This window comes from Pleurodeles waltl, chromosome 6 (genome assembly GCF_031143425.1).
Source record: "Pleurodeles waltl isolate 20211129_DDA chromosome 6, aPleWal1.hap1.20221129, whole genome shotgun sequence".
NCBI classification, from domain to species: Eukaryota; Metazoa; Chordata; class Amphibia; order Caudata; family Salamandridae; genus Pleurodeles; species Pleurodeles waltl.
The window spans coordinates 1,435,698,087-1,435,712,077 of NC_090445.1; positions in this window are offsets into that span (position 1 = coordinate 1,435,698,087).

Sequence of the window (13,991 nt, forward strand, 5' to 3'; positions counted from 1 at the left end):
TTGAGTGATGTTAGATTGGGAATGAATCTTCTGCAGTATGTAACCATCCCCAAAAAACTGCGGCCACCTGTCACAGATGTGGGAGCGGGTGCTGATCTAATATCTGCCACTTTTTCCGGATCAGGCCGAACCCCTTTCTCAGAGAAGTGATATCCGAAAAATGCAATCTCTTGTTTCAGAAATTCACATTTCTCCAGATGTAATGTTAGTCCGTTTTGGTGCAACCTGTGAAAAGTGGCACGTAATCTTTTGAGGTGCCCTTCAATTGTGGGAGCATGTACCAGTATATCATCACTCACGTTGATGACTCCTTCAAGGCCAGCCAACACCCCTCATATCATGAAATACCTCAGCAGCACTGGCAATGCCAAAGCTGAGGCGCTTGTATCGTCTCAAGCCTACATTGCTCTGGATTCTGGGGCCAGCATTAATTGGTGGGACCAGGCGCGAAGGTCCATCTTCGAAAACCACCTCGATCCACTGACTTCCACCACAATATCATCCACCGGAGGGGTGAGATGACGCTCTCTCCGAATAGCTACATTGGGTAACCGCATGTCCACACAAATGCGCACCTCGCTCGGTTGCTTGGGCTTGCGCGTGACAACTATGGGCGAGACCCATGGTGTTGGCCCTTCGACCCTCTCAATGATGTCTGCCTCTTCCAGCTTGGCTAGTTCAATTTCTACTATGGGGCGGAGGTGAAATGCGATGTTTCTATGCTTCAGTGCCACTGGTTCAATAGATTTGTCGATGTGTAATTTCACTTGTTGGTCCTTTAGGCAGCCAGTGCCCTTAAAGATGTCTGAGTATTCCTCCTCCAATGTCTCGAGAGCCCCCAAATGTATGCTGAGAGCAAAAGTAACCAGTTCTAGTTCCTCAGCTGTATGACAACTCAACAGCATTCCCGTACCCACTTTGGTGACATATATCTTGGCACGTGCGGTCGCATCATCATGCACAATGTCTGTTGTAAACATGCCTGTGAGCGGAATTGGAGTCGCCGATCCAAAGGCAAACACCTGTACCGTGGTTGGGCGAAGGTGGGGGTGAGTTGGTAATTGCCTGAACACCGACTGAGCGAGGATGTATATGGAGGCTCTGGTGTCAATGAGAGCTAGCACCTGGTGACCTGCGATCTTTACTCGGCATTTTGGAATTCTTTTCCTGGACATGTTGCTTGACTGAGTGGTGTGGATTACATATACCGTCCCTTCCGGCTCATCATCATCATCCATATCTTGTGTCTCTCCTTGATGTTGTATTGTTTGTGCAGCATGTGCCATCTTCAGCCCAAATGACTTTGGCTTCTGGGTAGACCGGCAAACCTTGTCAAAACAGTTAAGGCGTTGGCAGTTGGTACATTGTTTCCCTGCCGCTGGACATTTTCCTTAATGCAGGTATGCTCCCCCACACATGTAACAGGTACGACCTCCACTTGCTGATTTATTCTTATCCCTCCGTCTTGCCGCTACCCCCGCTGTGATAGCATTTACAGGTTCAGCCTTTATTGACTTTGTAAGTGCTGACTCGATGTGTGCCGCCCGCACACGAGGCAGTTCTTTTGACCGTTCCATTGTCAACATGTCCGCCATTGACATGCCCGGGACTTGCAGAATGTGTTCTCGCAGTTTGGTAGAATGGCACCCTTGAATAAACTGCGCACGTATCTCACCGCCGGGGTCTGGTAGGGTACACATGCTAGCCAGATCTCTGAGTCTGGCGTAGAACATGTCTACCGAAACCTCCGGAAGTTCCCTGGCTTGCCTGAGCAGAAAACATTCATAATCCAGATTGGCCAATGGTTCAAAGTAGACAGTAATTGCGCGTTTCAAAGTCTGATAGGAGAAAGGAGGGCCCTCTTCGACCACTGACTTACTGATTTTGTGGATTTTGGGCCCACCCAAATGTAGAAGCATCTGCCGTTTCCTGTCTGGGTCTATCGCCATTGCCGCAAAATAGTTTTCAAGACGCTCCACCCACATTTTCCATTTAGCTGCATGTGCTGATGGGGGCCCAGCCTACCAGGAATGGTTCCAGCGCGGGAAAAGAAGCCATGGTGCCACTTGGGAGAGCGCTTCGGAGACAGGTACGTCGGACCATGCAGCACTACCTTAGGCACTAGGCGGCTATCAGCAATACACTCTTCATGAGGTAAGTCAGTAGTCAACAAAAAAAAACATCATGACCTGGCTGCCGGTCAGTAGGCCTTGCTCCTTGCCCGCAAATCACCTTTCCTGCAAGCTTCACAGACACCCACCTGCAGTAGACAAACAAATCTGGTAATGGCCTCAGTGATCTGACATGCCTCACTCCTCACCGTCTTGCTGCTTGACTCTGCCCTCCACAAGAACAACCTGCCACTCACCGGGAGCGTTGGAAAATGGTGAGGACCGGCCTCCAGGCAGCAGGTCACCTCTATCGTCACAATGCTGTAGGGCAGGGCACACGCCCACCAGAGGCCGCACTCCAGCCAAAATGGCTGAAAGACAAACGCTGACGCCTCTGTGCCTCGGGGCGCGCCCTGCACGTCGTGCCCCAGTCTCCAGGCACGCAACGGCGCCAAGGAGGCCCACCAGGAATCACTCGGCACGGTGCCAGAGCACCACACACCGCCTCACGGCGTCACCGCACAGTCACCCACCAGACGCGGATGCGGCGCACTGCGGGTGAGTCCAAGGAACACGAGAGCCGTCCCACCAGCCTCGTCGCCACATTTGTTGTGTGCCGCGTGTTAAGGCTCTAAGACGTGCAAGAAAGAATGCCTTTGGCCCTTGACGCCAAAACGCCAAGCCTTTTATTTCTTTGCTCCTTATGGTAGGAGCTAACCAACAACACATGACCGCAGAGGGGGGTCCTGCACCGCAAGGGCCATGCAGTACCTGAACCACCCCTGCTGGACTAGCACACATGGTATGAACATAACAATATGCACACTGTATAATAATAAGTTGATAATATTATAATATTAATACAAGATAATGGACGAGTCCTGAAAAATTTCAAACACTCATCCCCAGTCATTGATCTGGGTTAAATCCAAGATTCTTTTTCTCACCATGCCACCCCAGTGTGGACCCAGCCATAGGCAAATCAGTCTTGACCTAGCTCGCCATGGGAACAGTCCACCCTAAACTGCCAGGCCAGGTCAGGTCCTCCCTGGACTGGAAACAAGCAACTTCGAACCGGTTTTGGGGTAGCACCCTTCATCAGACAAGCTAGCTTGAATCCAATATTGGAGGAGTGGAAATTTCTAACAAATGATTTGTATTAACCAATAATGTACTGACCATTGATGAACTAATATGTGAAAAACAGGTGACTTTCGTAAATGGTTGTAGTAATCACTCCAATCCGAGCTGATATTTTGCAAGTACAATTTATTTACGATGAGCTGGTCTCAACGCCATCCGTACCTTCCTCAAGCCAACGGAAATCTAACCCCAACATTCTACCATCCAACCCATGTTCTACTCCCCACCGTTCAGTATCTAGTCGCGTGCAAGTGTCATGCTCGCGACTATATACTACACGTACTTTCCTTTGAATAACAATAATTATTTGTGCAACATAAATTTAAGCTTAACAGTTATAGATCATAACAACGCAAAATTATCCCTTATGAGTCTAACACAAAATCCTGAAACTTCTTTGGTAATTCCACTACTCTTCCACTATGTGTAGACATCAGAGGCAAATTCTTGTGTATATTAGTACAAGACTGGTTTGGCATTTGTTCCTGTGATCTTTGAGCAGGCGACAACACATTTTGGGTAACAGAGGATGTGGAACTTGAAGACTGCTCATGTTGTTCATCTTTTTCAGATTGTTCTCGTGTTGCTTGCAGATGCTCATAATTCTTCTCATAATTACTCTCCAGCTCTGGCCCAGATCAATCTAATACAGCACAGGGTTTTTCCTGTGCATTCACACTTGGACACTTCACCCTGTCACTACATTTGGCCAACTTACTACAATGCCGTATCTTCCCATCATTCAACAATGCTGAACAATTGAACATTTTCCTTACTTGGAGTGGATCAGAAAATTTGCTGTCACCCTTCCTTGTTTTATACATCAATTTCACCTTAACCCAATCTCCTGGTTTCAGTTTGACTTCCTTAGACTTGTGACTATGATCATAATACATCCTATATGCTTTATGTGCTTTCGAAATATTGCTTTTGACCATGGTGGGGGACCACTTACTCTGAATTTTAAGTTTTAACCACGCTCTGTTATCTTTTGTGAACGGTTCTCTGCCTCTTAAAATTTTGAATGGACTATATCCTGTAACCGTTGGTGTAATTCTATAAGCGCACATCATGCATGCAAGTTCCTTCTCCCAATACTTCCCTGCACTGATGGCTGCTTGAATAGAACCCATTATCACACGCTTGAAGCGTTCAACTGCACCATTCCCTCCTGGATGATAGACAGGAGTATGTTTTTCTTTAACTCCATTTCTGGATGGACACTTCTTCCACTTCACAGACACAAATTGAAGACCATTGCCACGCAACACTGACCTGGGTATGCCCTCCCTCAAAAACACATTCAAAACAAAGGAAACCACAGCAAAAGAGTCACACTTCTCACTCACTTTGTATATAGGCCACTTAGAGTAAAGATCTAACAACACTATTACATACAGTACTTGTCTTCGTCAAAGTGTCTATCTAAAGATTTAGATATAGGACCTAAAATGTCAATTGCAGCCTCCTCCCACGGATTGTGTGGGCACAAATTCAGGCCTAAAGCCGGTCTAAATGTTTTTAGTGACTTGTCATCTTAAGCACACACACTGCAATTCCACACCACTCTTTCCACTTCTGCATCCATACCTGGCCACCAATATGCCGATTTCACTCTTTTTTTTGTACTTGATAATTCCTAGATGACCTTCATGAGTTATTGCTAAAATCTTCTCACGTAGCACTTCAGGTGGTACCATTTTCTCCCTCCTCATGAGAAAATTGTCCTCATTAACGGTCAACTCATCCCTGACCTCCCACCATTTGACAAGATTTTGGGACAGTTTATTCTTACATGGCCAACCATTTCAAACATACCCCATAATTTTTTTGCAGAACCACATCACTCTTGTAGGCAGAAGTCCATCCCACCTCATTAATGACATCACTTTCCAAATTTTACAAATCACCTTCAACTATATTAGCAAATGCAACACTGTACTCATTCCATTCGCAATCTTCCATCTCTTGAAATGGTAGTGGAGAACAATTTAAGTAATCCGCCACCATATTCCTTATGCCAGGAAGATATTCCACTACATAAACATAATCCAATAATCGCAATGATAATCTAGCAGTGCGAGGTGTAGGCTTAGTAATGCCTTGGGAAGTCAAAACCTTCACTACAGGTTTGTGATCTGTCCTCAATACGAAATCTGTTCCCCACAGGTAGTGCCCAAATGTCTCCATACCCCATGGCTGCGCCAGTTCTTCTTTTTCAAAAACAGAGAATTTCTCCTTTGAAGGGGATAAGGCACGTGAGGCAAAAGCAAAAACATTTTCCGCTCCATTATCTGACACCTCTGTTAACGCTGTCCCCAGGCCTTTTCCACTAGCATCAACCTTGAGAATACTCTTCTCTTTGCTGTCAAATCCTTGCAGAGGAAGAGCTGAACACAATTCTTTTTTTATTTGCTCAAAATCCTTGATCAGCTCAGAATTCCACACAAATTCCTGTCTTTCCTTTATCAGTCTTGTGTCATGTTCACACCTATCTTTATCCATGATGAGTATGTCGTCTTGGAAAAAATGTGACCCCCACTACGTCCCCTAATATCATGTGCATAAGTCGTTGGAACACTGCTGTAGCAGAAGCCAACCCAAAGGGTGTTATAAACAATGTCAATTCCTTACTTGACTGATGTAAACAGATTTGATGGTATGCTGACTTGAGATCAATGGTAGAAAACCATTGACAACCCTTTGATTTAGATAAAAACTCTTCAATCTTGGGTAGAGGAAATTTATCAACAACAATACACTTGTTTAGCTCCCTCAAATCTACACAAAGCCTAATTTGCCCATTGGCCTTGCGAGCTACAAATAAGGGAGCTAACCACTCCGCACTTTCAAGGGCTCTATTATACCCTCTTCCTCTAACCTATCGAGTTCCTTCATTAAAGCTTCCCTCACCTTAAAGGTATGTTCCTTACTTTTTGGGAAACAGGAGTAACCCCATCCTTCAATTCTTCAATTCAATTTTGTGCTTAAAACTAATTCACCGACTTTGCCAGAAAATTCTAGCGGAAATGTTTCCAATAACTGTGCCTATAAAAGTTTGCCCGGCTCCTCTAAAGATAGTACTTGTGTCACACTGTTAGGGTTTAAGATGACTCCCAAAGCTCTCTGGTCCTTCCATCCTAAGAAAGAAGGTCCCTTTTCTGCCACCAATAAGGTGCATAGAGCCTTCCTGCCATCGAACTCAAACATCAAATCCACAGAACCCACCATATGAATATTTTCACCAGTAAAGGTAACAGGTTGTACAAACGATGGTGATGAACACTTCCATATAAATTAGCACATTTTTCATTCCATACATCATTACAGATAATTGTAAAAGGTGACCCAGAATATGCTACTACTTGCAACTCTATACCTCCAATTTTGATATCTCAAACAGGCTTGCTCCGCAGCTCATAGGTACCTTAGATGAAATTGTCTATACTTAGAACGCAGTCACCATCATCTGACTCATACCCTTCAGTAAGGTTTCCTTGTTTGATATCCACACACTTCACAGTCGACCCATTTGCCTTCCTTATGCACACTTTGGGGAAGTGCCCTACCACACCACAAATAACACATGTTGACCTTGACGCTGGGCAGAATTTGTCCCTCGCATAATGTCCTTTGTTACCATATCTATAACAGGTGTTTTCCCCATCCTGTCTTTTCTTGTTATGTGTAGAACCATTGTTACTAATATTTTCATTTGTTTCATACTGTATCACTTTGCACACTGCATCACTATCCTTCCCATATATACCCTTCCCATTACACAAAGCTGCTTTAGCACATTGCTTAGACAATTCTGCTTTCTTGACAATAGCGATAATTTAATTCAAAGGAGCATCACCACAAACCCACAGTTTCTATTGAACTCCAGTATTATTGCAATGCGTTATGATTTGATCCCAGATTAGTTCATCATGTAGCTGCCCAAATCTACAAATTATTGCCAATTTCTTTAGAGCATATACATAATCCTCCACAGAATCATCTTTGCTTTGCTTGCGTTGAAAAAAATTGTAACTTTCTACAGCTGCACAGACAACCGGTTGATAATGAGCATCTAAATCTTCCAAGGCAAGTCGGAAGACATCTGTGTCCTCACTTACCCTCTGTTTTTTCTCCATTTGGGTGACTACTCTCTGTTCTTCAGGTCCAAGGCAATGTAAAAGAATGCGTTTTTTCCTGACACTAGAGAATACATGTAGGAAAATGGCTCCTTGTTGCAGTTACCCCCCACTTTTTGCCTGATATTGATGCTGACTTGAGTGAAAAGTGTGCTAGGACCCTGCTAACCAGGCCCCAGCACCAGTGTACCACTGTTTCCACAATTGGCATAACCCTGTCACACAGATAAGTCCCTTGTAAAAGATACCAGTGGTACCAAGGACCCTGTGACCAGGGAAGGTCCCTGAGGGCAGCAGCATGTGCTGTGCCACCCTAAGGGACCCCTCACCTAACACATGCACACTGCCATTGAAGATTGTGTGTGTTGGTGGGGAGGAAAAGGTAAAGTCTACATGGCATCCCCCTCTGGATCCCATGCACACACAATACTGCCTGTGGCATAGGTAAGTCACCCCTCTAGCAAGCCTTCCAGCCCTAAGGCAGGGTACACTATACCACAGGTTAGGGCATACCTGCATGAGCAATATGCCCCTATAGTGTCTAAGTCTATTCTTAGACATCGTAAGTACAGTGTGGCCATATTGAGTGTATGGTCTGGGGGTTTGTCAAAAACAAACTCTACAGCTCCATAATGGCTACACTGAATATTGGGAAGTTTGGTATCAAACTTCTCAGAATAATAAACCCACACTGATGCCAGTGTTGGATTCATTAAAAACTGCACACAGAGGGCATCTCAGAGATGCCCCCTGTATTTTACCCCAATCCTTCAGTGCGGGGCTGACTGGTCTGTGCCAGCCTGCCACTGAGATGAGTTTCTGACCCACTAGGGTGAGACCCTTTGTGTTCTCCGAGGCAAGAAACAAAGCCTGCACTGGGTGGAGGTGCTTAACACCTCCCCCTGCAGGAAATGTAACACCTAGCAGTGAGCCTCAAAGGCTCGGGCTTCATGTTACAATGCCCCAGGGCACTCCAGCTAGTGGAGATGCCCACCCCCTGGACACAGCCCCCACTTTTTGCAGCAAGTCCAGAGGAGATAATGAGAAAAGCAAGGAAGAGTCATCTAGCAGTCAGGACAACCCTAAGGTGCCCTGAGCTAAGGTGGCCCCTGCCTTTAGAAATCCGCCATCTTGGTTTTGGAGGACTCCCCCAATAGGAATAGGGATATGCCCCCCTCTCCTCAGGGAGGAAGCACAAGGAGGGTGTAGCCACCCTCAAGGACAGTAGCCATTGGCTACTGCCCCCAAGACCCAAACACCCCCCTAAATTCAGTATTTAGAGGTAACCCTGAACCTAGGAAATTAGATTCCTGCAAACTACAACAAGAAGGACTGCTGACCTGAAGGCCCTGCAGAGACGACGGAGATTGCAACTGACTTGGCCCCAGCCCTACCGGCCTGTCTCCAGACTCAAAGAACCTGCACAGCGATGCATCCGACAGGGACCAGCGACCTCTGAGGACTCAGAGGACTGCCCTGAACCCGAAGGACCAAGAAACTCCTGAGAACAGCTGCAACTTTGCAACTTTTTAGCAACTTCCAAAGAACTCTCTCTTCTCGCCGGAAGCGTGAGACTTCACACTCTGCACCCGATGCCCCTGGCCTGAGCTCCAGAGAACTAACACTGCAGAGAGGACTCCCAGGCGACTACGAGGGCGTGAGTAACCTGAGTCGACCCCCCTGCGCCCCCGCAGCGACGCCTGCAGAGAGAATCCAGAGGCTCCCCCTGACCGCGACTGCCTGGTAACAAGGAACCCGACGCTTGGACCAAGCACTGCTCCCGCAGCCCCCAGGACCAAGACGAACCACCTTCCAGTGCAGGCCCCCTGTGCCCTGCCTGCATCGCCTAAGTGACCCCCTGGTACCTCCATTGCTTTCAAAAGCAAACCCCACAACTACTTAGCACGCTGCACCCCACCGCCCCTGTGCCGCTGAGGGTGTGTTTTGTGTGCCGGTTTGTGTCCCCCAGTGCTCTACAAACCCCCCCGGCCTGCTACCCGGGGACGCAGGTACTTACCTCCTAGCAGACTGGAACCGGGGCACCCCTGTTCTTCATAGGCGCCTATGTGTTTTGGGCCCTTCTTTGACCTCTGCACCTGACCAGCCCTATGTTGCTGGTGCGGTGATTTTGGGGTTGCCTTGAACCCCCAACGGTGGGCTGCCTATGCCTAGGAGACTGACTGTGTAAGTGCTTTACTTACCTGAGAAACTTAACCAAACTTACCTCCCCAGGAACTGTTGATTTTTGCACTGTGTCCACTTTTAAAATAGCTTATTGCCATTTTAACTAAAACTGTGTTTACTACTGCTTTGAATCAAAGTTCTATACTTACCTGTGTGAAGTACCTTGCATTTTATGTACTTACCTCAAACATTGTGGATCAAAAATAAATTAAGAAAATATATTTTTCTATATAAAAACTATTGGCCTGGAGTTAAGTCTTTGAGTGTGTGTTCCTCATTTATTGCCTATGTGTTTACAACAAATGCTTAACACTACCCTCTGATAAGCCTACTGCTCTACCACACTACCACAAAATAGAGCATTAGTATTATCTAATTTGGCCACTTTCAACCTCTAAGGGGATTCCTTGGACTCTGTGCACACTATCTCTCACTTTGAGATAGTAGATACAGAGCCAACTTCCTACAATACATCTTCACTCTCATCTTCTGTTGCAGCTATGTAATTAAAAAAATAGTCTTTCCAATCACTCCATTTCATATTAGCTTTCCCAGCTTTAGGAAGAAAAGGAACCGGGAGAGTTAGCAAAAATGATTGTGCACACTTTTTCCAAGCCAAAAAAAAAAATATTCCTTCCTTTTGACCAGTGGAAATGTTGCTCACCAACAACAAAAATGTAATCCACCAAAAATAGTTAGGAAAAAACAAACGTTTTTCCTTTCTCTCTTTTAAAAAAAATAACTTTAAAATTTCATATTTTTCTCCAGTATATTTATTTTGTACTCAATGTAATTATACTGCGTGACATCAACTTCAAAGGGGGTTATTCCAACTTTGGAGGAGGTGTTAATCCGTCCCAAAAGTGACGGAAAAGTGACAGATTTACCACCAGCCGTATTACGAGTCCATTATATCCTATGGAACTCGTAATACGGCTGGTGGTATATCCGTCACTTTACCGTCACTTTTGGGACGGATTAACACTCCTCCAAAGTTGGAATATCCCCCAAAGTGTCTTATTGTGAATTGCCTGATTCCAATATGTCCTCCGCATTCTTCTGAGTCCTTCCTTTATTTCCGTTGTAGTGATGCTTAGCTAAGCAAATGGCACCACATTCTGAGCTCGTGCCTGAACGCAGCCTCTGTACAGTTCCAGCGTGAGACACGCGCAACACCAACAACAAAGGCACAAGGTACGCGTCAACTTAATTCTTCACAAAAAAATTACATCAATTATTAATTACTAGTGAAAGCTGCTATTTCCTTACGGTTTCCACATAGGTTATCGCCGACTGGTCAGCCCGCTTCACAATGTGCTCCACAACACCTCGTACAGGTACTGGTAGACTACGCAGTCGCATGACCGAGAGGTTCCACGTCGATCCGATTTTCCGCTCGTCGCCAAATTAATGTAGTAATCACTCCAATCCAAGCTGATATTTTGCAAGTACAATTTATTTACGATGAGCTGGTCTCAATGCGATCTATACCTTCCTCAAGCCAACGGAAATCAAACCGCCAACATTCTACCTTCCTACCCACGTTCTAATCCCCACCGTTCTGTATCTAGCCGCGTGCAAGTGTCATGCTCGCGACTATATACTACAATGCTCAGCATAATTAATTTTGTTCTCTATTTAGGCAAACTTCAGCTAAAATCGCAGTTATTTTCCATTGCTCAAAGCTTATCTTAAAACAGTGTGATTAATAGCTTATATGCGTGTAGACAGCTACCTCTAGTGGGTCTTTGTGAAAAATGTCTTACCAGGTCAGATTTATTAGGTCATTATTCGAGTTTGACTGTTCTGTTGTTTAAAATTGTCAGTAACGTGTGGTTTCTTCCTCAAGGAAGGAAGTAGAAGTTACCTTGGTGAGATGTTTCTTCCTGAGAAGTGAGGTTTTTATGAGATGGAACAATGGAGCCACAGACGAGATGGAAGTAGACTGCATGTTGTTGTTCTATGGGTAATGTATGAATTAATGTATTGTTATATGTCTCTTTTGTTTTACAGGTACCAGCTGCAACTTATAAATTAATTGCTGCATAATGATAGTAATTTTTTACTATAACTCGAGCTAGTATGGTGTTCTAAATTTGTGTTTCTAAATTCTTTTTACATGAAGCCCAACATGTTAATGCTAATTAGTGGTTAGTGAGGGAATATGACTTTACATGCTCATGATTCATATTGACATTCTTTAATCTTTTGCCCAAATGTATACTAGCTCACTGTTGCAAATATTGATATTATTAATTAGTGTTATGATACTTGAGATAATTTGCTTACTTGCTTTGATTAAACTCAAACATATAAGACGTTCTAATCAGCCAGTATTGATTCTATATGCCTATCATTTATGTTTAAGAGTTATTTTCGTGACTTTAGCATTGTTCATATAGGGAAATAAATTTATAGTCCTTCTTAATAAACTTGTGTGGTTATTGTGTAGTGATTAGATTATTGATTACTTCGTTGTTGGTGTTTATTATGACATTCATCATTGACATCCCCTAAAATCTATGTTGTGTCGATCCATTGGCCTAAGGTGCGAAATCCAATATTTAGTTTGAAGTAATAGCTAGGATTTCTTGGCGCTGTAGCACTCCCCATGGGAACAGTCCACCCTGAACTGCCAGCCACGTAAGGTCCTCCCTGGACTGGAAATAAGCACCCTGTGACCGTTTTTGGGGTATCACCCTTCATCAGACAGGCTAGCTAGAATCCAATGGCAAAACGAGCAAAGGACACCCATCTCTGTGTGTTCTCTGAAAAGGACTCTGCTGCTAATTAGCCTTGTTTGGTTTATGCTGTATCAAGGAACTAACATAAAATATAAAAAAAGTTTTGAGATGGCATGTACATACAATAAATTGCGTAACTGGTACATTAACCTACTAAGCCATCTTGTTCTTATTGGAACCTAACCTACAGGTTAGACACAGCACTATAACAGGCTCACAGCCTCCTGAGCTGTCTTCATTGGTGCTGGAGCTGGAACGTAGAGGAGGCAGAGGATTTGAGGTCAGGCACTGATACGCTCAGGCCTAAACCTTGCCAAAATACAATCACCACTGCCTTTATTTGTACTCGGTTACATGAGTGGCTGAACTAATGTTGGTAAATGGTGAGGCAGTGGGTCCAACACTACCATTCTGATGTCTTTGTTCCATATGGTGCTCCTTTCATTTTGTCTCGTAGAAACAGTACCTGATGGAAATCCACAAGCCCTGATAAATCCCTGGTATATAGACAGTGCAGATGGAATCCTGAACATTCCCCAGATTTAGAGCTTCCAATGCACAGTGTTAGTTCCAAGGATTACCTTTTCTAGGGTGAACAAGGATCCCTGCCAATAAAAAGGGGACTCCTTTCACTACTACTGCACTTATTTGGGGTATCTGCAAAGAAATCACAAGATCTTCCTTCTTATTTGGGCTGCTTGTGCATCACAGGAAAGGTACTACTTGGATTACTATGCTGCCCAGGGGTGACAAGAGCCACCTCTCCCTCTCACTGACTGATGACTCCTTGAGGATTCCCCTACCATCCTGTGCATGTGTAGAGTGCCAGTAGAGACATCCAAATCCCACCCAGGTGATACCTCTACCTGAGAACTGGGCGTGGGGTGCCTCCATTCTTCCATCCTGCCAGGTGATGTTAAAACCAGCTAGCTATTACCACCACCCGATTCTTATATCACATGGGTTTTGCAGGCCAGTGGTGGTGGATAACGCAGGGCTTGTGCCATCTGTTTTGGGTATACTTTCTTCCACCTTGTAAATACTAGATTGGTGGACGTTAATGGTACTTTTTGAGGGAAGGTACAGTCACGCTATGCTAATGTTTGAAATGGAAGATTTTCACTGGCACATTTTTCTAATTTTTCAGGTTCCTTTTGTACAGCACATAGGTACATCATAGTTTGGAGAATTTTGAATGACTTCAAGAATGTTTTGTGTTTTCAAAATATAATTTTTCTTGCCACTGATACCGCAACAACCACTCAACCCTCTACCTTCATATTGCTCTTTAAACACTGTCACCACCTGCTTGTTGTATCTTGTTTTATGTTACCTGAAACATGGTGGTTGGTGGGGAATCTCAGGCTTACCCTCTCCCTCAATTGTATTTCTCAAGATACATTCCCGTAGAGTGTAGAGTGTGCCGTTGCCTTTGAGCTAGATTTGTGCTTTACCACTTGCTTACAGACATACACACATATTACTGCTTTCAGTATTTTAAAGTACCCTCATTCTTGCCTGTCTCTGTTAAAAGTTGTAATCGAGGAGTATGGTAAGTTTAAGATAGGACAAAATGTGGAAATTTAGGCATAATGGATATTGGCCATTAGGATTTATTCTGACAAATGGATGTTTTTGGATGTTTGCGTTTTAAATAACAGTTGATCATT